Source organism: Bolinopsis microptera, chromosome 8 (assembly GCF_026151205.1).
Source record: "Bolinopsis microptera isolate Bmic1 chromosome 8, MBARI_Bmic_1.0, whole genome shotgun sequence".
In the NCBI taxonomy this organism is placed as follows: domain Eukaryota; kingdom Metazoa; phylum Ctenophora; class Tentaculata; order Lobata; family Bolinopsidae; genus Bolinopsis; species Bolinopsis microptera.
Genome location: NC_087079.1, coordinates 610,722 through 635,183, shown reverse-complemented (window position 1 = coordinate 635,183; position 24,462 = coordinate 610,722). Strand labels below are relative to the sequence as shown.

The 24,462-nt window shown below is 36.0% G+C and overlaps 1 long non-coding RNA gene across 5 annotated transcripts; it reads right to left on the bottom strand.

The window, feature by feature from the left end:
• Window positions 1-1,026: 1,026 nt before the first annotated feature.
• Window positions 1,027-3,610, bottom strand: LOC134819476 (uncharacterized). 5 transcript variants are annotated; one of them, XR_010160767.1, is made up of 5 exons: window positions 2,603-3,147; window positions 2,276-2,358; window positions 2,038-2,103; window positions 1,703-1,785; window positions 1,027-1,546 (listed from the first exon to the last, which is right to left on the bottom strand). It is a non-coding gene; the product is annotated as an uncharacterized LOC134819476 (long non-coding RNA). The 5 variants fall into 5 exon arrangements; XR_010160765.1 differs by having other exon boundaries at window positions 2,038-2,358; XR_010160768.1 differs by lacking the exons at window positions 1,027-1,546; window positions 1,703-1,785 and adding exons at window positions 3,244-3,309; window positions 3,485-3,610 and having other exon boundaries at window positions 1,970-2,358; window positions 2,603-2,930.
• Between the last annotated feature and the right edge of the window lie 20,852 nt (window positions 3,611-24,462).

Sequence of the window (24,462 nt, the reverse complement as noted above, 5' to 3'; positions counted from 1 at the left end):
TATGATCTCAGAACATATTCAAGTACAAGACTACGGTTTTAATTGGAGCAGGAGTCGGAGTAACACCGTATGCATCCATATTAAAATCAGTGTGGTGAGTAAACAGTATAATTAGTATTTAAATTAGTATAATAAGTATTTAAATTGGTATAATTATTATAATTAGTGTAATTAATGCAATCAGTATAATAAGTACAATAAGTATAATTATCATAATTAGTATGATCAATATGATAAGTATAATTAGCAAAATTAGTATAATTGGTATAATTAGTTAATCTAGCATTATTAATATAATTAGCATATTTAGTTAAATTATCAGAATTAGTATAATTATTAAAATCAACATAATTAGCAAAATTAGTATAATTAGCAAAATTAGTTGATTAGAAAAATTAGTTGATTAGCAAAATTAGTATAATTAGCAAAATTAGTATAATTAGCAAAATTAGTATAATTAGCAAAATTAGTATAATTAGAAAAATTAGTGAAATTATCAAAATTAGTGTAATTATCAAAAGTAGTGTAATTAACGAAATTAGTATAATTATCAAAATTAGTGTAATTAACGAAATTAGTGTAATTAGCAAAATTAATATAATTAGCAAAATTAGTAGAACTAATAGATTCATTATAATTAGCAAAATTATTATAATTAGCGAAATTAGTAAATTAAACATAATAAGCAAAATAATCTAAATAGTATCTCGTTGAGATTATTAAACAGTAAATTACGCAATATTTTGGTCGATTTCTGCCATAAATGATTTAAACAGAAAATTTTCTCTCTCTTTAATTTTGGCCAATAAGTTCATGTCGTGAGCCACTAATTTTGGGTGTTATAGTGGCATTTTTTTAAATGGTGAGTTTAGAAGCACTTACAGTACCTTGTTCAATTATTTATTTGTTTATTATATGTATATGATGTATTATTTTATGGCCTTGCTGAAATGTTTTATTCGAAAGAGAGTTGTGAGATTACACATTTAATTATTGCACCTGTTTGAAACAAATCATAGTCATAACTAACGAAGTAATTTAAAACTGAAAAGTCAAAAATAATGCAACTATGTGCTTTTAAATTAGTACTTTAAAAAAGTAATGTAAATTGTAAGGTAAAATTTATTTAAATTTCTTGTTTTAAAAAACATCAGTTAAAAATGGTAAGTAATAATGTACACCTTAAAGAAAAATAATCACACCCCGCAAAACATTTATTTTTTAAATTTCAAAATAAATCTCTAAATTTCTCGGTGAATGCCGATTTATAAAAACGTTTAGAATGATTTAAAGTTATCTCTCAAAAAAATCCGATTCCATTTATCAATCGGTTGCATTTCTTAAAATGTTAAAAGGGATACCGGTTCTACTGTTCGGTAGGGTGTACAATGTTTACCATCTTCAGTGGTAGGTTGATACTATTACTAGTCAAATTGTTCATTAAGATAGCTTGAAATGTCTGGTTACAGCAGTATCTCACAGTGGCGGAGGTCCGTGTCTTTTCTCGTGATCTTCGTTTCAATATCATGAGGCTCGTTCCTGGATTCTGAAATGGTCGAGTGAAAAAAATCTGTTACTATGTAGTTTTTGGTACACACCACATTTCGTGTTTGGAAATGATCACATTTCATGAAATAATAATTATTGAACAGTTTGTAGAAAAATTTAAACAAAAAGAATATTTTTCACTTCTTGTACTTACTATTCACAGCTGCCTAAAAAGGTTTACAAAGGGTTCACATTTTGTTTTGTCAGTTGAAAGGTTTGTTCCTACTGAGTAAGGGTCTGAAATAAATTGTTATAATATTATGATATAATAGCAATACATGCAGATTTATGAAAACGTTTAAAATGATTAATCCGGTTCCATTTATCAATCGGTTGCATTTCTTAAAATGTTAAAAGGGACACTGGTTCTACTGTTCGGTACGGTGTACAATGTTTACCATCTTCACTCTTCAGTGGTAGGTTGATACTATTACTAGTCAAATTGTTCATTAAGATAGCTTAAAATGTCTGGTTACAGCAGTATCTCACAGTGGCGGAGGTCTGTGTCTTTTCTCGAGATCTTCGTTTCAATATCATGAGGCTCGTTCCTGGATTCTGAAATGGTAGAGTGACAAAAATCTGGTATTATATAAAAGTCTTTGGTAAACACCACAGTTCGTGTTTGGAACGTAAAAGTAGAAATGATCACATTTCATGAAGTAATGATTATTGAACAGTTTGTAGAAAAATTTAAACGAGAAGAATATTTTTCACTTCTTGTACTTACTATTCACAGCTGCCTAAAAAGGTTTACAAAGGGTTCACATTTTGTTTTGTCAGTTGAAAGGTTTGTTCCTACTGAGTAAGGGTCTGAAATAAATTGTTATAATATTATGATATAATAGCAATACATGCAGATTTATGAAAACGTCTAAAATGATTAATCCGATTCCATTTATCAATCGGTTGCATTTCTTAAAATGTTAAAAGGGATACCGGTTCTACTGTTCGGTACGTGTACAATGTTTACCATCTTCAGTGGTTGGTTGATACTATTACTAGTCAAATTGTTCATTAAGAAAGCTTAAAATGTCTGGTTACAGCAGTATCTCACAGTGGCGGAGGTCCGTGTCTTTTCTCGATATCTTCGTTTCAATATCATGAGGCTCGTTCCTGGATTCTGAAATGGTCGAGTGACAGAGAAAAATCTGTTATTATGTAGTTTTTGGTTAACACCACATTTCGTGTTCGGAACGTAAAAGTAAAAATGATCACATTTCATGAAATAATAATTATTGAACAGTTTGTAGAAAAATTTAAACGAGAAGAATAATTTTCACTTCTTGTACTTTAACTTACTATTCATAGCTGCCTAAAAAGGTTTACAAAGGGTTCACATTTTGTTTTGTCAGTTGAAAGGTTCGTTCCTACTGAGTAAGGGTCTGAAATAAATTGTTATAATATGATATAATAGCAATACATGCAGATTTATGAAAACGTTTAAAATGATTAATCCGGTTCCATTTATCAATCGGTTGCATTTCTTAAAATGTTAAAAGGGACACCGGTTCTACTGTTCGGTACGGTGTACAATGTTTACCATTTTCAGTGGTAGGTTGATACTATTACTAGTCAAATTGTTTATTGAGATAGCTTAAAATGTCTGGTTACACCGTACCAGGTGGTCAGATATCTGATGACCCTTCCGGCTCCACGGATGAACTCAACGAAGAAGTAAGTACAGCAGTATCTCACAGTGGCGGAGGTCTGTGTCTTTTCTCGAGATCTTCGTTTCAATATCATGAGGCTCGTTCATGGATTCTGAAATGGTAGAGTGACAAAAATCTGGTATTATTTATATAAAAGTCTTTGGTAAACACCACAGTTCGTGTTTGGAACGTAAAAGTAGAAATGATCACATTTCATAAAATAATAATTATTGAACAGTTTGTAGAAAAATTTAAACGAGAAGAATATTTTCACTTCTTGTACTTACTATTCACAGCTGCCTAAAAAGGTTTACAAAGGGTTCACATTTTGTTTTATCAGTTGAAAGGTTTTTTCCTTCTGAGTAAGAATCTGAAATAAAGCGTTATTATATGATGTAATAACAAAACATCAAAACTTTGTTAAATCTTTGAATAGATTTTGAATTTTGTTTAATGTTAAATACATATTTATGAATAATATGTATTTAACATTGAATAATGTTTATAAATGTTTATAAACACAAATATGTCCCACAGTGATGGAGTTATGAGCCTTTTTCAGGATATTCATTACATATCAATGCAACCAGTGGCGTAACGTTGCCTGTCGGCGCCCCCTGCCAAAAAAGCGCCCCCCTGTTGGCGCCCCCTTCCTTAATTTTGCCCCTCCCTAAAATTGAACAAATTAGGTGATTTTAGAGGATACGCCGGTAAAATCTCTAAAAAAGTGTATATCTAGAGCAAAACGCGCAGTTTTGCTAGTACTTTAGTTAAGTTTTCGAAATTGTCCCACATTCAAACGACGATTTGGCGCCCCCCTAAGACAACCCCCCCCCCCCCCCCCCCCGCACAGCGAAAATGCGAAAGTAAATTTGATCACAGTCAAGTTCAAAATAAGTTAGATAATAGTGTGTGTTTTAAACAGCAATTGAATTTTAGGAATTCAGCACAAACGAAGTGTTATCACGAAAAAGCACTTTAAAAAGGGTCATTTTTTACTAACCTTCAATTCTCATTAATTGGTTGAAGCTGATATCCTCTCTTTCTTCCTGTTGAACATTCGTATAGTCTTTAATATACAGCATCGTCTTCGTTCCTGGAGTTGGTTATTAATAACTTAAAATAAGAGTAAATTATCATTAATTGACGATATAAAAATCTTCTCGCTTTTGCCATTTGAAATGGAAAGCACCGGATTTCCAGTCAGTTTCTAATATTTGCTAGACAGTATCACCAAGCTATCAATGGTGTATGTTATTACAATTGACTAGATTCTACGTATTAAGTATAGGTACGTACCGTAATTGTAGCTGCTGATAAAAGCTGAAAGTAAGTTTAAAAACGAAGGCAAATAGGTTTGCTTTTCTAAAGTTGTTATATATCAGGGCTGGCCATAAACTTCAGCAGTTCAAAACTAATTACAACACTACAAATCTATTACATTTATTGAGTATTATGTAACGCGATGGAAATATTTTAAGCGGGTAATATTATCCTATCCAAACCCAGGATACATAACATGAAGACTTTGTTGTAACTTTGTATGAGAAGAATAAGCCTAATAATGTTAAAATTTTGTGGATATTGATTGAGCAGTTTTTTGAAAGATATCGACGAAAAGAGTAATCCTCCGCTTCTTAAGTACTTACTGCTCACAGCTCATAAAATTGTCAACAAAGGATTCACATCTTTTCAGTTGAAAGGTTCGTTCCTACTGAGTAAGGGTCTGAAACAAATTGTTATAATATGATATAATAGCAATACATCAAACCTTTGTTAAATCTTTGAATAGATTTTGAATTTAATTTAATGTTCAATACATATTTATAAATAATATGTATTTAACATTGAATAATTTTTATGAATGTTTAAAAACACAAATATGTCTCACAGTGATGGAGTTATGTGTCTTTTTTCAGGGTATTAATCACTTATCAATGCCATGAAGCTTGTTTCTGTAATCTGTATTCTGAAATGGTGATTTGGTTGCTGAGTGACACATTATTTCTGGTATTGTACATGTAATTTCTGGTAATCAACACGGTTCATGTTCAAAATGTAAAATTTGGTCACAGTTAAATTGAAAATAATTTAGATAATAGCAATGTGTTTTAAATAGCAATTGAATTTTAGGAATTCAGCACAATAGAAGTGTTGCACTTTGCAGTATATGACGAAAAAAAAAACAAACACTTTAAGTGGACATTTTTCTTACTAACCTTGAATTCTCATAGATTAATTGGAGCTGATATTCTCTCTCTTTCTTCCTGTTCATCTCTATTCTGTCGACATTCGTATAGACTTTATACATCATCGTCATTGTTCCTGGGTTTGTTAATTAGTAACTTGAGATAGGAGTAGATTATCATTAGACCTTATGAAGATCTTCTGGTTTTTTTCATTTGAAATGGAAATCACCGGATTTGCGGTTAGTTTCTAATATTTGCTAGACTATATTATCAAGGGTTTATGTTGTAACATTGAGCTAGATTCTACGTACATCTCACGATTGCATTAAGTGTTTTATTTTAATTTAATATATTTATGAAACAAAGTGTTTTACTATGTTATAATGAAAATGCATTCTTTGTTAAATTTTTGAATTTAAATTGATTTTACATTTTATTTTGCTTTGTCAAATGCTGTTGTGTTGAGATCTCAGAGCAGGTTACCTCGATAACTTTTCTGGGGACTTATGGGTATTTGGGTTTCTGCTGCCATACTTTTCCACCCGGAAAACTTAAACATACATTTTCTTATTTAGATATCTAAGTTAGATTGCAGTATCATCTGAGCTATTTGTCATAGCCCATCAACTGTAAGATTAAATAAATCAGTTTTCTATAGTAATATAACCATTAACCAACTCTCCCCCTTACGCCATTATTTTACCCCCTTTCGTCGGTTATGCTGAATGCTGATACTACCCTGGTTGTATGAAGAGTTTAGTTATCCTTTTGTAGTGATGCTATGGTCATTTAGCATATCCGCTTTTACAATTATACCTGTATTTATACACTCGGGTTCATTAAAATCGAAAATAAATTCCGTTCCTGAGGTGCAGGTCACCTCGCTGCTCCCTTTATTGAGAGTTCTGGATTCAATACAATTCACTTCCACCACGGTTCCTGGGACTACTGGGAACTGTGTTGTTGTTCTGATCACAGTTCTCCACTCAACCTTCAGTCCCGTACAGCTCACTGTCGATATGTCATATTAAATCACGTTAAACTGATTAATAAGGGTTATTTTGACGGTTTCTTGTGTTCTCTTCCGCAGTTCCGCGATGTAGTTTTCCTGTCCCAACCCGAACCCTTTCAAGCAACCTCAAATATAACTATACTATCGTTTGCTCGGGGGTCCAAGTCTCACATACTGTATACAATTTACCATTCTGTAGCGCAGTTAAATTAAATTTAAAACATAACAATAATATAAGATTTAAAGTTATCTTACCACAGGCAGTTTTTTTAGTGTTTGGTTTCCATCCAGTGTCACATGTCTCACAGCTTGTCATAGCATCATTCCGATATGTTCCTTCCCCACACGGCTCTGGAATAATAACGTTATATATTATTACAACTGGTAAATCGTTGTGGAAGATAAGGAAATCGTTATTATATAAGTACACTTCAGATCTGTTTCAATTTAATTAGATTTAAAACAAGAGGTGAATATGTAACTACATCGTATTCATGATCTAAAAACAAGTGTTAAAAATTCAAAACGTAAAAAACATATATCTGAGGCAAAATTTGTGTACATTAATTTATTTTTAATCAATCAACTTTATCCAAAAATTCGATACAAAAAAGTCATAACAAAATTCATAACAAAATTAGTTTATACGACGACAAACTTTTTTGTCATACGTTGTATGACCCGCCGCTGTCGAAGACGCTACAGTGAAGACGCTACATAGTGAAGACGCTACATAGTGAAACGACCGTGGGGGTAGCAACGTGATACAAAAACTTTTATAGTAAATACTGTACATTCCCAAAACTACTACTATTTCATACTTTACAGACAGGGGATTGTCTACACATATGTAGTGATATTTAGTGATATTTATAGGTTTTGTTTACTTTCTGAGTACAGGGACCACATCTCACACACGCACACTTCCGCCTCCTATTCAACACACTAACCCTTATAACATCAATCAAACCATATTAGGCTCCCACGTTTCACACTTCTCATTGGTCAGTACGATTCCCGCCATTTTCACTCCACACTAGATACATACCTACACACTTCACATCATGCACCTGTTCACCGTTGTAGCACTCCATGCTTCTGTATCATGTGTAGTATATTTAGTAGTAGTTTTAGGAATGTACAGTATTTACTATAAAAGTTTGTCGTCGTATAAACTAATTTTGTTATGAATTTTGTTATGACTTTTTTGTATCGAATTTTTGGATAAAGTTGATTGATTAAAAATAAATTAATGTACACAAATTTTGCCTCAGATATATGTTTTTTACGTTTTGAATTTTTAACACTTGTTTTTAGATCATGAATACGATGTAGTTACATTGAAACGTAGAGTAATCTCCTTTCCCTAATAAGAGCATTTTTACTTGTCGCAACAACCGGGATAAAGATAATTTTACCCAGAATACATTACAACAATGCGACTCATAAATAATACTCCAATCCGGATTTTACAAGAGGTGAATAATTAAATATCCACACAACCACGGTTTTTTTATAGAATTATTACCCTACACCCAGACTCTAACGGTTCTTGTCTTTTCGTACCACAAATTTGCCTTCTTGATTCTAAGCCCTAATAATAATTAATAATTTTATTATAATAAAATCTTGTTAACAATCCTTACCACACGTTGTTCTCGCTGAGTTTCGTTCCTGGCCAAGTTCACAAGTTGTACACAAGGCTGCTCCTTCTGAACTGATCGTGTTATCAGGACATTCTTCACATGTGTTCATATCAATGTTCTTGTAGCTTCCAGCTGGACATGGCTCTGAAGAATTAGGAAATCTTTAAGCAGCAATTCGTTTGAACTACCTTATTATTATTAAGAAGTTATTGTGAGTACCAATATCCTCGGTTTTCATTCTATAGCTCAGTTAATTAAATATAAAACACAACAATAATATTAAATATAAGCTTTAAAGTTATCTTACCACAGGCTGTTTTGTCAGAGTTTGGTGTCAACCCAGCTTCACATGTCTCACAGCTTGTCATAGCATCATTCCGATATTTTCCTTCTCCACACGGCTCTGGAATTAATAACGTTAAAACTGGCAAATCGTAGTGGAAGATAAGAATATCGTTATTATATATGTATTTAAGTACAGTTTAGATGTGTTACAATTACATAAGATTTAAAACAACTAGCAGGAACCCATCTGCCCTAAAGTGGTGTCAAGACTAGAGAGAATAAAATAATTATTACCTATTTAATTCGCGTTTTTGACACCACTTGGGAGTCCAAATTTTGGGCACTAAAATTCTTATTCCTTGGCCAATTTTTAATTTTTTCATGCTGATTTGAAGGCCATTAAAGCATTTGACCCAGTCAAAAAAGTTTCAGTTGCATATCTTTTAGTTTCAGTTGTATATCTTATACGGTTTTTGCGGAAAGTCGCGTTAAAGTTGATGCCCTGGTGTCAGTAAAATGGCACGGATATATCCATATATATATCGTCTCGCTTTATATATAGTAAGATAGGTGAAAAATTAAATATCCACACAACCGCGGTTTTTGATAGAATTATTACCACCAAGACTCTTACAGTTCTTGTCTTTTCGTACCACAAATTTGCTTTCTTGATTCTAAGCCCTATCTGGCGCCTTATCCTTATCCCGTCTTAACCCTTATCCTATCTTTGCCCATCTATGTAGATATAATCATCTCAGCTCGATTCTTATTAACAATTCTTACCACATTTTGTTCTCCCTGAGTTTCGTTCCTGGCCAAGTTCACAAGTTGTACACAAGGCTGCTCCTTCTGAACTGATCGTGTTATCAGGACATTCTTTACATGTGTTCATATCAATGTTCTTGTAGCTTCCAGCTGGACATGGCTCTGAAGAATTAGGAAATCTTTAAGCAGCAATTCGTTTGAACTACCTTATTTAGAAGTTATTGTGAGTACCAATATCCTCAGTTTTCATTCTATAGCACAGTTAATTTAAATTTAAAACATAACAATAATATTAAATATAATATGAATAAGAAGTTGTTACTTTGAAACGTCGTTTATCCTAACAGTGCAATATCATTTGTCGCAAATCAGAATAATCAGAAACTATTTGGAAAACCCAAAAACTGTCTATTAAATATAAGCTTTGAAGTTATCTTACCACAGGCTATTTTGTCAGAGTTTGGTGTCAATCCAGCGTCACATGTCTCACAGCTTGTCATAGCATCATTTCGATATGTTCCATCCCCACACAGCTCTGGAATTATAACGTTATATATTATTACAATTGGTAAATCGTTGTGGAAGATAAGGAAATCGTTATTATATAAGTACACTTCAGATGTGTTACAATTACATAAGATTTAAACCAATAGATGAAAAATTAAATATCCACACAACCACGGTTTTTGATAGAATTATTACCACCAAGACTCTTACAGTTCTTGTCTTTTCGTACCACAAATTTGCTTTCTTGATTCTAAGCCCTATCTGGCGCCTTATCCTTATCCCGTCTTAACCCTTATCCTATCTTTGCCCATCTATGTAGATATAATCATCTCAGCTCGATTCTTATTAACAATTCTTACCACATTTTGTTCTCCCTGAGTTTCGTTCCTGGCCAAGTTCACAAGTTGTACACAAGGCTGCTCCTTCTGAACTGATCGTAATATCAGGACATTCTTCACATGTGTTCATCTCAATATTCTTGTAGCTTCCAGCTGGACATGGCTCTGAAGAATTGGGATATCTTTAAGCAGCAATTCGTTTGAACTACCTTATTAATAATAAGAAGTTATTGTGAGTAACAATATCCTCGGTTTTCATTCTATAGCACAGTTAATTAAATTTAAAACACAACAATAATATTAAATATAAGCTTTAAAGTCATCTTACCACAGGCTGTTTTGTCAGAGTTTGATGTCAATCCAGCTTCACATGTCTCACAGCTTCTCATAGCATCATTCCGATATTTTCCTTCCCCACACGTCTCTGGAATTAATAACGTTAAAACTGGCAAATCGCACTGGAAGATAATAAAATCGTTATTATATATAATAACGATTAAATACTTATATATAAGTATTTAAGTACAGTTTAGATGTGTTACAATAACATTAGATTTAAAACAATGTGTGAATAATTAAATATCCAAACAACCACGGTTTTTTGATAGAATTATTACCACCCAAACTTTTACGGTTCTTGTCTTTTCATACCACAAATTTGCCTTCTTGATTCTAAGTCCTATCTGGCGCCTTATCCTTATCCCGTCTTAACCCTTAGCATATCTTTGCCCATCTATACAATATAGATATAATCATCTCAGCTCGATTCTTGTTAACAATTCTTACCACATGTTGTTCTCGCTGAGTTTCGTTCCTGGCCAAGTTCACAAGCTGTACACAAGGCTGCTCCTTCTGAACTGATCGTGTTATCAGGACATTCTTTACATGTGTTCATCTCAATGTTCTTGTAGCTTCCAGCTGGACATGGCTCTGAAGAATTAGAGAATCTTTAAGCAGCAATTCATTTGAACTACCTTATTATTATTAAGAAGTTATTGTGAGTACCAATATCATCGGTTTCCATCTATAGCACAGTTAATTAAATTTAAACCACAACAATAATATTAAACATAAGCTTTAAAGTTATCTTACCACAGGCTGTTTTGTCAGAGTTTGGTGTCAATCCAGCTTCGCATGTCTCACAGCTTGTCATAGCATCATTCCGATATTTTCCTTCCCCACACAGCTCTGGAATTAATAACGTTAAAACTGGCAAATCGTAGTGGAAGATAAGAAAATCGTTATTATATAAGTATTTAAGTACAGTTTAGATGTGTTACAATTACATTAGATTTAAAACAATTTGTGAATAATTAAATATCCAAACAACCACAGTTTTTTGATAGAATTATTACCTCCCAAACTTTTATGGTTCTTGTCTTTTCATACCACAAATTTGTCTTCTTGATTCTAAGTCCTATCTGGCGCCTTATCCTAAGCCCGTCTTAACCCTTATCCTATCTTTGCCCATCTATGTAGATATAATCATCTCAGCTCGATTCTTATTAACAATTCTTACCACATTTTGTTCTCCCTGAGTTTCTTTCCTGGCCAAGTTCACAAGCTGTACACAAGGCTGCTCCTTCTGAACTGATCGTGTTATCAGGACATTCTTTACATGTGTTCATCTCAATGTTCTTGTAGCTTCCAGCTGGACATGGCTCTGAAGAATTAGAGAATCTTTAAGCAGCAATTCATTTGAACTACCTTATTATTATTAAGAAGTTATTGTGAGTACCAATATCATCGGTTTCCATCTATAGCACAGTTAATTAAATTTAAACCACAACAATAATATTAAACATAAGCTTTAAAGTTATCTTACCACTGGCTGTTTTGTCAGAGTTTGGTGTCAATCCAGCTTCGCATGTCTCACAGCTTGTCATAGCATCATTCCGATATTTTCCTTCCCCACACAGCTCTGGAATTAATAACGTTAAAACTGGCAAATCGTAGTGGAAGATAAGAAAATCGTTATTATATAAGTATTTAAGTACAGTTTAGATGTGTTACAATTACATTAGATTTAAAACAATTTGTGAATAATTAAATATCCAAACAACCACAGTTTTTTGATAGAATTATTACCTCCCAAACTTTTATGGTTCTTGTCTTTTCATACCACAAATTTGTCTTCTTGATTCTAAGTCCTATCTGGCGCCTTATCCTAAGCCCGTCTTAACCCTTATCCTATCTTTGCCCATCTATGTAGATATAATCATCTCAGCTCGATTCTTATTAACAATTCTTACCACATTTTGTTCTCCCTGAGTTTCTTTCCTGGCCAAGTTCACAAGTTGTACACAAGGCTGCTCCTTCTGAACTGATCGTAATATCAGGACATTCTTCACATGTGTTCATCTCAATATTCTTGTAGCTTCCAGCTGGACATGGCTCTGAAGAATTGGGATATCTTTAAGCAGCAATTCGTTTGAACTACCTTATTAATAATAAGAAGTTATTGTGAGTAACAATATCCTCGGTTTTCATTCTATAGCACAGTTAATTCAAATTTAAAACACAACAATAATATTAAATATAAGCTTTAAAGTAATCTTACCACAGGCTGTTTTGTCAGAGTTTGGTGTCAATCCAGCGTCACATGTCTCACAGCTTGTCATAGCATCATTCCGATATAATTTTTCTCCACACGGCTCTACAATTATAACGTTATAAATGGCAAATTTTTGTGGAAGATAAGAAAATCGTTATTATATAAGTATGTTAATATCAAGAAGTTATTGTGAGTACCAATGTCCTCGGTTTTCATTTTATAGCACAGTTAATTCAAATTTAAAACATAACAATAATATTAAATTTAATAAGCTTCAAAGTTATCTTACCACAGGCTGTTTTATCAGAGTTTGGTGTCAATCCAGCGTCACATGTCTCACAGCTTGTCATAGCATCATTCCGATATGTTCCTTCTCCACACGGCTCTGGAATTTATAACATTAAAACTGGCAAATCGTAGTGGAAGATAAGAAAATTGTTATTATATAACTATTTAAGTACAGTTCAGATGTGTTACAATAACATTAGATTTATAACAATATGTGAAAAAGTAAATATCCACATATTCCACGGTTTTTCGAGGAAATTATTGCCACCCAGACTCTTACGATTCTTGTAATTTCGTACCACACATTTTCTTTCTTAGTTCTAAGCCCAATACTAGTTCAAATTGTTATCAGTCAATTCTAAGGTCCCCTCATCCTTTAATGCTAAAAATTCGCCTCATCAACAAACTATGAAGCACAATGCACATTGCACAATGCACATATTGTGTAAACTCTGCAAAATAAATATTGAACCAAAACAGTTTTGAGTTTGTTTGGTAAAATACCTTACTGCTTATGTTCAAGATATTTTGTAAAAACGTCAGTTTTCAATTGATAATTGTTTCAACCTTTAGTAGCTGAAAATGGCTTGTCTCCATGATGTCTACTACAAAATATGCAATATTTCTAAATTATAGTTAGCTATTTTGCAATCTGAAAGAATATGATTTTATTTCATTCGGAGAATAGTAATTGATAAAATTATGACCACTTTATTAAGTTATAAATAACAATATGTACTAACTATCCTATATCCCATATCCTATAATATATGCGTTTATGTTAAATAACTAAATAACATACTTGAAATTTAGACAGAAAACACGTATTCACGAGCTTACGAGAAAATCAGCAAGTTGGATTATTTATAAATTAAAGTTTAAATTGTTACTTTGTTAAACCAATGCTTGTTGTTATTAGTTACCTGGTTGTGGTCTGTAGTAATCAGATGCTGTGTCGTAGGAATGGAACTTTATCTTTGTCACGTCTCTGTTCCAGTACGTGCTCCAACTACTGCTCCAGCTACTGCCACTACACGTTGATTGAGAGAGCAGTATGTTGAGCACCTCCACGTCGTTACAGTGTATCACTAGTCTGACACCTGCAGTTCTGGTTAGAGTGATACGCCAAACCTTGTTCGTATCAGAGGGGGGTTTAACAGGGAAGTTAGTCTTGGAGCTGCAAAAGAGGAGCACGTATTGTGGAGTAGAGCCGAAGTAGAGCCTGACTCCTCCTGTATCCTCTCCCCCAGCAGAGTAGAAGTACACATACACATCATCGTTACTCCCCAGAACACTATTAGTTTTAATTTCTAAAGGTGTCGACTCAAGATCCCACTCTATTTCCACGTTACTTTCGACTGGTAACCAACCTGTTAATTGTATGTTTAATTCATGACTACTGAGCAACGATTAATGAATATCATGAATTTAAAAAAGAGGTGTTCTAGCAAAATTGTAAAGGAATTGTATGAATGTCGCCCATAGTTTATTCTCAGAATTTAAGGGCCCGACCATACTATGACTGTTGTCACCATGACTGTTGTCATGGTGCGGTCAGATGTAATGGCCATATGTACGTAGTGTGTTTATAGGGCGTGCCAAGGATACGTGACAACTCCTCAGGCACTCGGCTTTTCAAAAGCCGTACCGAGCTGATAATCCGTGCCTGACGCATGACTGCAGGCACAGTCTATTCAGTACTTGTGCCAACTGTCATGGATAACGTGACGTCACGATTACCTAATAAGGTCAATATTTTGCGTGATATGGACATTTGCAGTGCAGAGTGCAAAGATAGTACTATAGTACAGACACTCAGACAGATCCGTCTAAAAAAATCGATCTACTGACAGAAGAAGCTTCCAACTTTTCCAAAATTGTCCACGTGTCTTAAGGCCACTTTTTGCCACTTTTGCCATTTTTAATTTTTTACCTCCTTTCTTGTTTGTCAAATATCTTCAGCTGTGAACATCGTAGAAGGATACGAATTAATAAAGGGTAATTATCATATCGACGAGAAAAACTTTTGTAAGACAAATGTTCATGTCAGACAATTAGATAATTGGATAGTTACTAATTAGCAAGTAACCAAAAATCATAAAAATGTTTATTGGCTCAAAATGATCGGATTTTCTTGAAACACTGGGAAATGTAGTATAGGTACTGGTAGTTTTTGAAAAAACTTTCGAAAATTTAATTTTTTTTTTCGCCAAAAGTTTTTTCGAATAGAAGTTCTAATGAAAGCATCAAACCATGGTTTGGTGGCCGAACTGCATCCGACCGAATTGGTCCCCACTGGAAAACAGATTGGTCCCCACTGGGAATCGAACCCCAGTCGTCCGTGTGGGAAGTAAATATATTAAAACCACTAAACCACCCGGCCGACGTGACAGCACTCACATTTTACTATTTTCATCCCAATTAATGTATGTTTAGAGATCGAGCCTAAACTCATGACAAATGGCACAGTGTGTTAAGAGGCCCTGCCTTTACTCGTGACAACAGTCATAGTATGGCTCTTACTTCCTTTTCCCCTAGGAAGTATACAAATTTGCGAAATTTGTGACTAAAATTATGGTATTACCAAAATGTTTGTAACCAAATTTATTGTGAACCAAATTTATTGACCTTAAGGTATACTTTTATGCGATACATCGTATTATGGTAAACTTTTAATCAGTATATTATGTAATCATTTGATTCAACCTGTTATCCGGTTTGCAGGAACCATGTAATTCAAATTTTTCCCGATTACTTCATTTCCCGATTACTTCGCTGCTTATTAGGTGCCTTGCCGTCACTCGATAGGCAGCAGTATTTATGCGACCAGCTCTGTAAACATTTTTTCTTACAACGACATATTATGCTATCTTTTTTAATCCAATATTTTAGAACTTTACACCTTGTTGTATTTGCGAAAGATCAAAGCATACAGACTGTTATGTTACAATGCTGAAAAACAGCAAACTTTTTTCCCTTGAGCGTTAATTGTATTGACGGAGGTCACTAGAATCAAGATTTTAGTTTTAAGTTATATTTAAACAAAACACTTATATTATTATTATTTAACAATAGATGTATGTCCGAAAATGTTTTACCAATGATGTTATAAAGATTTTGTTGGAATTTTTAAACTCATTCGTTGTCTGACTGTGTGAACTATTGATTCTTGATCTTCCTAATATAATATAACTCTCATCAAGACACTTATGAGGCAGAACGAAGTGAATTCTGAAGACAGTAAGACTTCCCAACTTACTGTGCATTACAAATCACATTTCCTCCGGAAAAGTTTTTCAGAATATTCCTCGTATCAGCAATTAAAGATTCTAAAGATGAAACTCCAATTTCTCAGAAGTTGCAAACTTTGTAAAAGACCCCCGCCTACCCTTAGAATCTCTGGTGCTGAAGCCCTTGAAGATATAGATAAAATGCACAACTTCTCAGTCTTAGAAAGCAGAAACCTAGAAGCAGCCATCAGAACTAAAATTAATGAAATCAGACACCTCAAATCAATCATTGAAACTAAGAACCTTAAAGTCATCCAACTACCTATTAGGGATGAAATGAATTTGAAGAAACATTTTGAAAAGAAGTTAGAATTTTACCGCCTACAGAACCGAAATAAATGGAAATCTTGGCCAATCAAATCAAATAACATTTTGAGGAAAGTTCAAGAACAAGGGCGCACTACTAGGGGAAACACCATAAGCAACAACGTAGAACTGAACGTGATGCCAAGAGAGCAATCTTGAACCATAGTGTTGTTGTTTTGGTTGACATGGATATCCCTCTTGGTGCTATTGCATTACTTGGTAAAGGATTAGGTTTTGTTCCAACACCAAAAGTGGACAAGCTGAAACTTAGATTGGATATGAAACTTTTGTCAGATAAAGTCACCACCCAGTCCAACAGAAACATCGCCAAGGAAAACTAAACACCCCTTTCCTTCAGGACGAGTCCTTTGAACCAGTCCCCAAAAAATTGAGACAACCAAGATACACAACAAAAGCCTCCACCACTGACAGAGTTGTGAATGAAACTGTCGAAAGAATGAGGACAGAACTGGACATCAAACTCCAACATGATGAACCTGAAAAACCTTCAAACCTCTCCAAAGACGAACTTAAAGGGTTGAAATGGTTAGAACGTCAAGTTTTTGATGGAAAGATCGCCGTCACAAAAGCTGATAAGGGTGGTGCCACCATAATTGTTGACCCTGATGTTTTGAGAAAGAGATCAGTTGACAAACTAAGCAACCCTTCCTTGTACAAAATACTTGACTACGACCCTACCAAAGCCCTGCACAAAGAACTGGTCAACCTATGGATTGACGGAAAGACAAGAGGGTTGATTCCTGCAAAGACAGCTAAGAGTATCATGGGTATATCAGATGAACTCAAAGCTGACAAATCAGGACCAACAAACGCTCAAAGCACTTTACCCCATTTCAAACCAGGAAAGCCTTACTTCTACCCTTGCTTGAAAATCCACAAGCTTAAGAAAGATGATTTGAAACCTGGTGTTGAGCCACCCGCAAGGCTTATTACAGCACTCCAAGAGGGAGTTACAAGACGTTCAGATGTTTACCTTGCTGACACATTTTTACGCTCATTGGAACGTGAATTTTGTGGGGATCTACTTATCGACTCTGGAGATGCACTTAACTGGTTAGACGGCATCAACAGTTCATTTGATCACAATACTAAACGCCGGCTCAGAAGCTTTGCTTTTGACTACAAGGCATTATATGATTCTCTTAAACCCGATTTGGCAATGGAAGCCCTAACTGTTGCTATGACTGAATGTCGAACGGAATGGAGTGAGGAATTCAAACAATGGATCCTTGCCCTCGTAGACCTCAGCTTCAGAGCTTCTATTGGCCAATTTGAAGGTGATTGGTACCAACAACTAGTCGGAATACCAACGGGAGGAAGCCTCTGTGTACAAATTGCGAATATAGCAGTTTACTATTACATGAGAAAAGTAGTATATTCTGATGAACGCTTGATGAAAAACGTGTCAACAGTAAAGAGATACATAGACGATGGAGCAGGTTTTTTTGATGGAACAAAAAGACATTTTTCAGAATTTATCTCTAATGTCAACTCGAGACTAAGTAGTGTAGGTCGGCAACTTGGCCGTTTAGCTCCGGACAGTCTATGCAACGTCTATGCTACTAGTAGGTCCGCTTAAGAGCCGGCTAGTGACCGGTTAGTAGCCGGTTAGTAGCCACTTGGTGGTTACTAGCCGGTTAGTAGCCGGCTAGTGACCGCTTTCTAAGTGCCGGCTAGTAGCCGGTTTGGAACCGGCTACTAGTAGGTCTGCTTTAGAGCTCGGCTAATAGCCGGCTAGTGACCGCTTAGTAGCCGGTTAGTAGCCACTTTGTGGTCACTAGCCGGCTAGTAGCCGGTTAGTAGCCGGCTAGTGACCACTTTTCAAGTGCCGGTTAGTAGCCGGTTGTTAATGTGAAGTTGAGGAGCTGTTATTACAAAAGTGGCTAGTAGCCGGTGTTCATATGGTACTGTGCAGGGACGTTGCATAGACGTTGCATAGACGTTGCATAGACTGACCGTGCAGGGAGTGTGCATAGAGTGTTCATTGTGCAGGGACGTTGCATAGACGTTGCATAGACGGTTCTTTTGTTGTTGCACGGACGTTGCATAGACGTTGCATAGACTGTCCGGAGCTAAACGACCAACTTCCCGACCCTTCCTTAAAACTTAGTGATGATTTTTTATCTGATGATAGTGACACATATAGTTTAGAAGCTCACCTTATAGACTCACATAACCTTTCCAATAGACCTGATTTTGATGCTTCTTATAATGTTTTTATCCTAAAGAATTCTAGTCCTAGTAATTTAGAAGTTAACGAACATCTACTTATTCAAAAACTCAGAACTTTGAAACCATATGGTATTAATTCATGTGATCCTTTTGGTATGCCACTTTTATTTGAAAATACAACTTTTGATAATGGTCCTTAAATTATTTCACCCTTAATGTAGGGACTAGTATATTTTTCCGACTAGTTGGGGCTTCACAACCCCCCATACCCGAGTACTTCCCATTCCATTTTTGAGAGTTTGGCTTCTTTTTGCAGCTAACATCCTTTAGTTCAATTTATAATTTTCTGATATAATTGGAGTATTAACCCTTATCTTTATTAGGTATTGAAGATGTCCGAAAATGTTTTACCAATGATGTTATAAAGATTTTGTTGGAATTTTTAAACTCATTCGTTGTCTGACTGTTGGAAGTATTGATTCTTGAGATGTATGTCCAATCAGATAATGTAACTACACAAGCCACAGAAATTAAATCTATGATATGTAGGCTGAGACATCTAGAAAATGCCGTTTTGAGTATAAGTTGTTAACTCAGAGTCAGACCCCTGTTTGTTTCAGCTGTTAGATTTAGCATGAAGCAAACAGAGGAGTGAATTACCGAGAATTAAACAATTTGAACTTATTATAGTGACACCAGATGGATTTTTAATGTTATCATTTAGGTCTTGTTTCTTTTCTGTTTGATCCCTGTAACCCTGTGGTCAATTCAAAGATAATACTTTCGACACTTGCACTTTTACTGGATAAAATCCACCTCATTGGACACACTACCGATTACATTCCCGGTATCATTTTGCATAAATTTGAGAACGGTAACTTCTTTTGTGTCTGGAAAAAGGAGATACGGTCGATGGTCCAATCTACCCAATTTTTGGTTTTGGTGAAAAGTATTTAATACTATAATTATCTCATTTCAACGGGTATAAGTGGTACTATTTCTATTTTCTATAACGGTAAATTATTGATCTATTTTTGATCAATGCTAAGTAAAATAGCAGCTCATGCATGCACATGTTACGTAGCTTACCACAGAGAGATAGCGAGATGATTTGTAGGAATATTAACTTCGTTTGAAGATTCCGCATGTCTGCCATTCTACATTGTTAGAAAAATCGATGTTTAACTTTAAACGAAATATCAACAACTGAAGATTGAGGAATGTACATAATACAAGTTTAATAATTAACTCGCCCCACGAAAAACCTCACCGAACCTCCACGCGGTGTGGGGTGGGTGGCTCGAACGGGAGGTGCATGGGTGTTTCTAACCTATGCAAAGGAAGGGACTAGCCATCTCTTCAACAAGGAAAGGCTCTAATAGCCTCTATTAACCTTAGAACCGCAGCATAACCGCTTTTCCCACAGGCAAATAACACCTTCCGCAGGAAACTAACACGCTCACAGGCCCCCACATGACGTGTAACCCCAGGATTTGGTTTTGAATCGGACACTGAAAACAACGATAGAGGAGCGGTCTACACGCTCACAGGCTACCATGTCTCGTGTAACCCCAGGATTTGACACGTTCACAGGCTACCATGTCTCGTGTAACCCCAGGATTTAGCACGCTCACAGACTACCACGTCTCGTGTAACCCTAGGATTTGGTTTTTGGATCGGACACTCAAAACAACGATAGAGGAGCGGTCTACACGCTCACCTAGACTGCCACGTCTCGTGTAACCCCAGGATTTAACACGCTCACAGGCTATCACGTCTCGTGTAACCCCAGCATTTAACACGCTCATAGACCACCACGTCTCATGTAACCCTAGGACTCTAACACTTAACAGACTCTAACACGCTCACAGGCTTCCACGTCTCGTGTACCCTAGGATTTGGTTTTGGATCGGACACTCAAAACAACGATAGAGGAGCGGTCTACACGCTCACAGGCTACCATGTCTCGTGTAACCCTAGGATTTAACACGCTCACAGGCTACCACGTCTCGTGTAACCCCAGGATTTAACACGCTCACAGGCTACGACGTCTCGTGTGACCCCAGGATTTAACACGCTCACAGGCTACGACGTCTCGTGTAACCATAGGACTCTAATACTTAACAAACTCTAACACGCTCACAGGCTTCCACGTCTCGTGTACTCTAGGATTTGGTTTTTGGATCGGACACTCAAAACAACGACAGAGGAGTGGTCTACAGTGACGTTACAGGAACATTACATACTCCTACGAGTTGCACGTAGCAGGCCATGACCGTCCCTGGAAGTCCCTGTCTCCTCATCGTTAACCCGTAAGGGGTTGCACCAGGGGCGGTGGTAACAGAACTTCAAGACTCTCGGAGTCTGTTGTCGATATCTATGTATAATATAATTATGATATATAACTTAAGAGTCTCTCTCTCTAGCAGCAGGAGTTGGAGAATGGGGACGGGTGTGAAAGCCACCGCAAGGAAGGCTTACAGTCGACGCCGACCAATCAAAAGAAAAAAGACTAATTAACTCGCCAGAGTGCTTATATCACGTGAATTAAATGAATTTGTGGATTATAACCCCTAATCCTATCCAGTAACCATGACCCCGAAGCTGATCACTATGACCGTAATTCGTGTTTTACAAGCCTGTCGTGTGACCAAAACAGTTTTTGCCGATAACTTCTTGGGCAAGCGTTTCAACCCTATACATTTATAGCAACCCTATATATTTATAGAATATAGCAGGTAATTCGGAATCAGCGTCCAAAATACATCGAACGAAGCTTATACTATTGACATTTTACATACTTTCATGGCTGGGCTCTTTCCTAAACGTTTTAAATATCATCGGCGAGTGATAACTAGAAGAAAGCCCATGCTCTACACCATCTACCCTCCTCTAAAGACTAAATAAGTGGGTCTACAATCACCATCTTGCGATTAATTTTGCGATTAAATAATTTTAATCTTATACCTTTCTAGAGGCAACATCATATTATATGATACTAAAAAAACCGTGGTCACAGGGAAGAAGCTAATAGTATTTTTTGTTAGTAAGTTTAAATCGAGTCAAAAAATATCCCACTCAACCGAAGATACAGCCGATTAAAATGTTGCTCGCACTAAACACAACGTAATATCAACAAAACCGATAAAAACGCCGTTTTAACAATCTTTGCACGTGCGCGTGCGTGTAACAACCCTCGTTATCCTGGTTACTATGCAACCTTTTGCTTCTTACCTAATTTGCACGTGGGCGGTCGTACAGACATTGTACAAACAAAGATAATTCTCTGAATTATTATAGTACTAGAAAACCCGTGGTCACAGGGAGGAAGCTAATAATATTTTTTGTTAGTAAGTTTAAATCGCGTCAAAAAATATCCTACACAACCGAAGATACAGCCGATTAAAATGTTGCTCGCACTAAACACAACGTAATATCAACAAAACAGATAAAAAATGCCGTTTTAACAATCATTGCACGTGCACGTGCGTTTAACAACCCTCGTCACCATGGTTACTTTGCAATTACATATTTCTCATATAATTTGCACGTGGGCGGTCGTACAGACAGACAGCAGAAAGAATTCTCTGAATTATAAGTAAGATTATATGACTAGAAAACCCGTGGTCACAGGGAGGAAGCTAATAGTAGTCTTTGTTGGTAAGTTTAAATGGCGTCAAAAAATATCCTACACATGAACCGAAGATACAGCCAATTAAAATGTTGCTCGTACTAAACACTGCGTAATATCAATAAAACTGATCAAAATGACGTTAAAACAATCATTGCACGTGCACGTGCGTGTAATAATCCTCGTTACCATGGTAACTACGCACTACCTATTTCTCGTCTGATTTGCACGTGGGCGGTCGTACAAACGACAAACAAAGATAATTCTCTGAATTATAAGTAAGATATACTTATAGAGGCAACAAAAAGGTGCATTCAAAAGAAAAAATGGTTCGGCTCTATCACAAATTTCATCTTGCATCTTAGGGGGGCGCAAAAATCATTGATGTTAAGTACGCCGAAAAACCAGTCGAAAATACGCCGTTTGTCTAAATTCTAAGACATACGTGAAATACGGCACATTTTGCAGCTTTAGAACTTTGTTTGTTTGTTTAGGCCCGGACGGTGCCGGTGGTTCTAATGACCATTTACTAAAATACATAAATACGAAATACAATATAGTATAAATATTATAATCAGAAGTTTTATAAATCCTATCCGTCCAAGTTAAACTTGAAGGGCGCTACACGCACGACGAAAACTCCCTTTAATGTGAGCTGAAGTAGACTACTAGTAGTAGAGCTAGTAGCGCTTGAAATTGACAGAACTGAAAACGAAATCTGACAATTGTCGCGAAAACTGACAGTTTTGTGTGCTCAAAGTGTCGAGAAATACTGACAGTGCAAGACTGGGCACACAAGAGTGAGTTAAAACATCCTCCACACAACAAAAACTTGAATACACTAATAATAATCAATTATTAAAAACATACAGGCTCATTCTGCAGTCTTATTAGTCTTATCAGTACTCTTTATAGCACCGTTTCTGATAAAGTGTAGCTTATCAGGCTGCTCAGTTACCAGTCGTTTCATGTCCCTGACGAGTTCTTTTTGCTTGGCTCTCTGTTCTGGAGATCGATCTGGGCTGATAAAAACAGTTTTAAACTTTTCCGTTGCTCGCAGGTTTCTCGATTTAGCGAGAATCTTATTAACAATTGTTGCACTTGCCGCAGTCACTTTAACTGGTCTAACAGCCTTGCCAGGTTTGAGCTTTCCGACTCTACTAGCTTCGATTCTGGGTTTCTCTCCGATTGCTAAGAACACTTCACTGACCACGGTGCTGAGCTCCTCATTGTCCTGCTCCGATAAACCAAAAATCATCAGATTTTTGTTTCGGTCTTCCTCCTGTACCACAGTTTTCACAGCTTTCTTGATCATTTCAGAACTGACAGGCTTCTGAGATTCTGGACAATTCGCCTGTAATACCGAGCTGAAGGATTGGAATTCAGCCTTGACAGACTCTCCTACTGACGATTTGACTGACGTCTGCAACGATTCCAACTGTTCATTTTTGCAGGTTAGTAGTTCTGACTGCAGCTTAATGATGGTCTCCTGTGTCTCGAACATCTGATGTTTAACTGAGTTTGAGGCCATCTTGTAGTCCGTGGATACGACACCAGTGAACTCCTCCAAATATCTTAATGCCTCGTGCAACAAGTTACACGCAGTGTCCTTGTTCATCTTCTTCACGGTCGAAGGGGATAGTTGCCCAATTGCTGTGATTTCCATCTCGTACATAGCCTTGCTGAGAAGTTCAACTGAGTCACCCCTTAACATGTTGATATCCTTTTCACCATACTCGCTGGGCTGGATGGTCATGGTCGTGTAACACGGTGATACACAAACCACTGTAGCTGCACGTTACAATCAACAGAGATAAGCACTAAGATAAGAGAGTAAGAAAAGAGCAACGTATGCAATTAGTGTAATACTGAACTGAAAAAGAAGTTTGATGTTAAATTTTGTCCGAATACGCTCGTATGCTTTTGTCCGAATACGCTCGTATGCCGTACGTTTATAAGATACGCTACGTACTTGACATCCTTGGCCAAATTGTCGTTTGAATGTGGGATAATTTTGAAAAACTTAACTGAAGTACTAGCAAAAGTGCGCGTTTTACTCTAGAAACACACTTTATAGAGATTTTTTACCGGCGTATCCTCTAAAATCACCTAATTTGTTCAATTTTAGGAGGGGCGCCAAAATGGAAGGGGGCATCAACAGGGGACGCTTTTTCGGCGCCAACAGGCAACGTTACACCACTGATTCCAGTGCGACCCATTTCTGTAATTTAGTATATTGTGTCATGTTAACTGTTAATAAG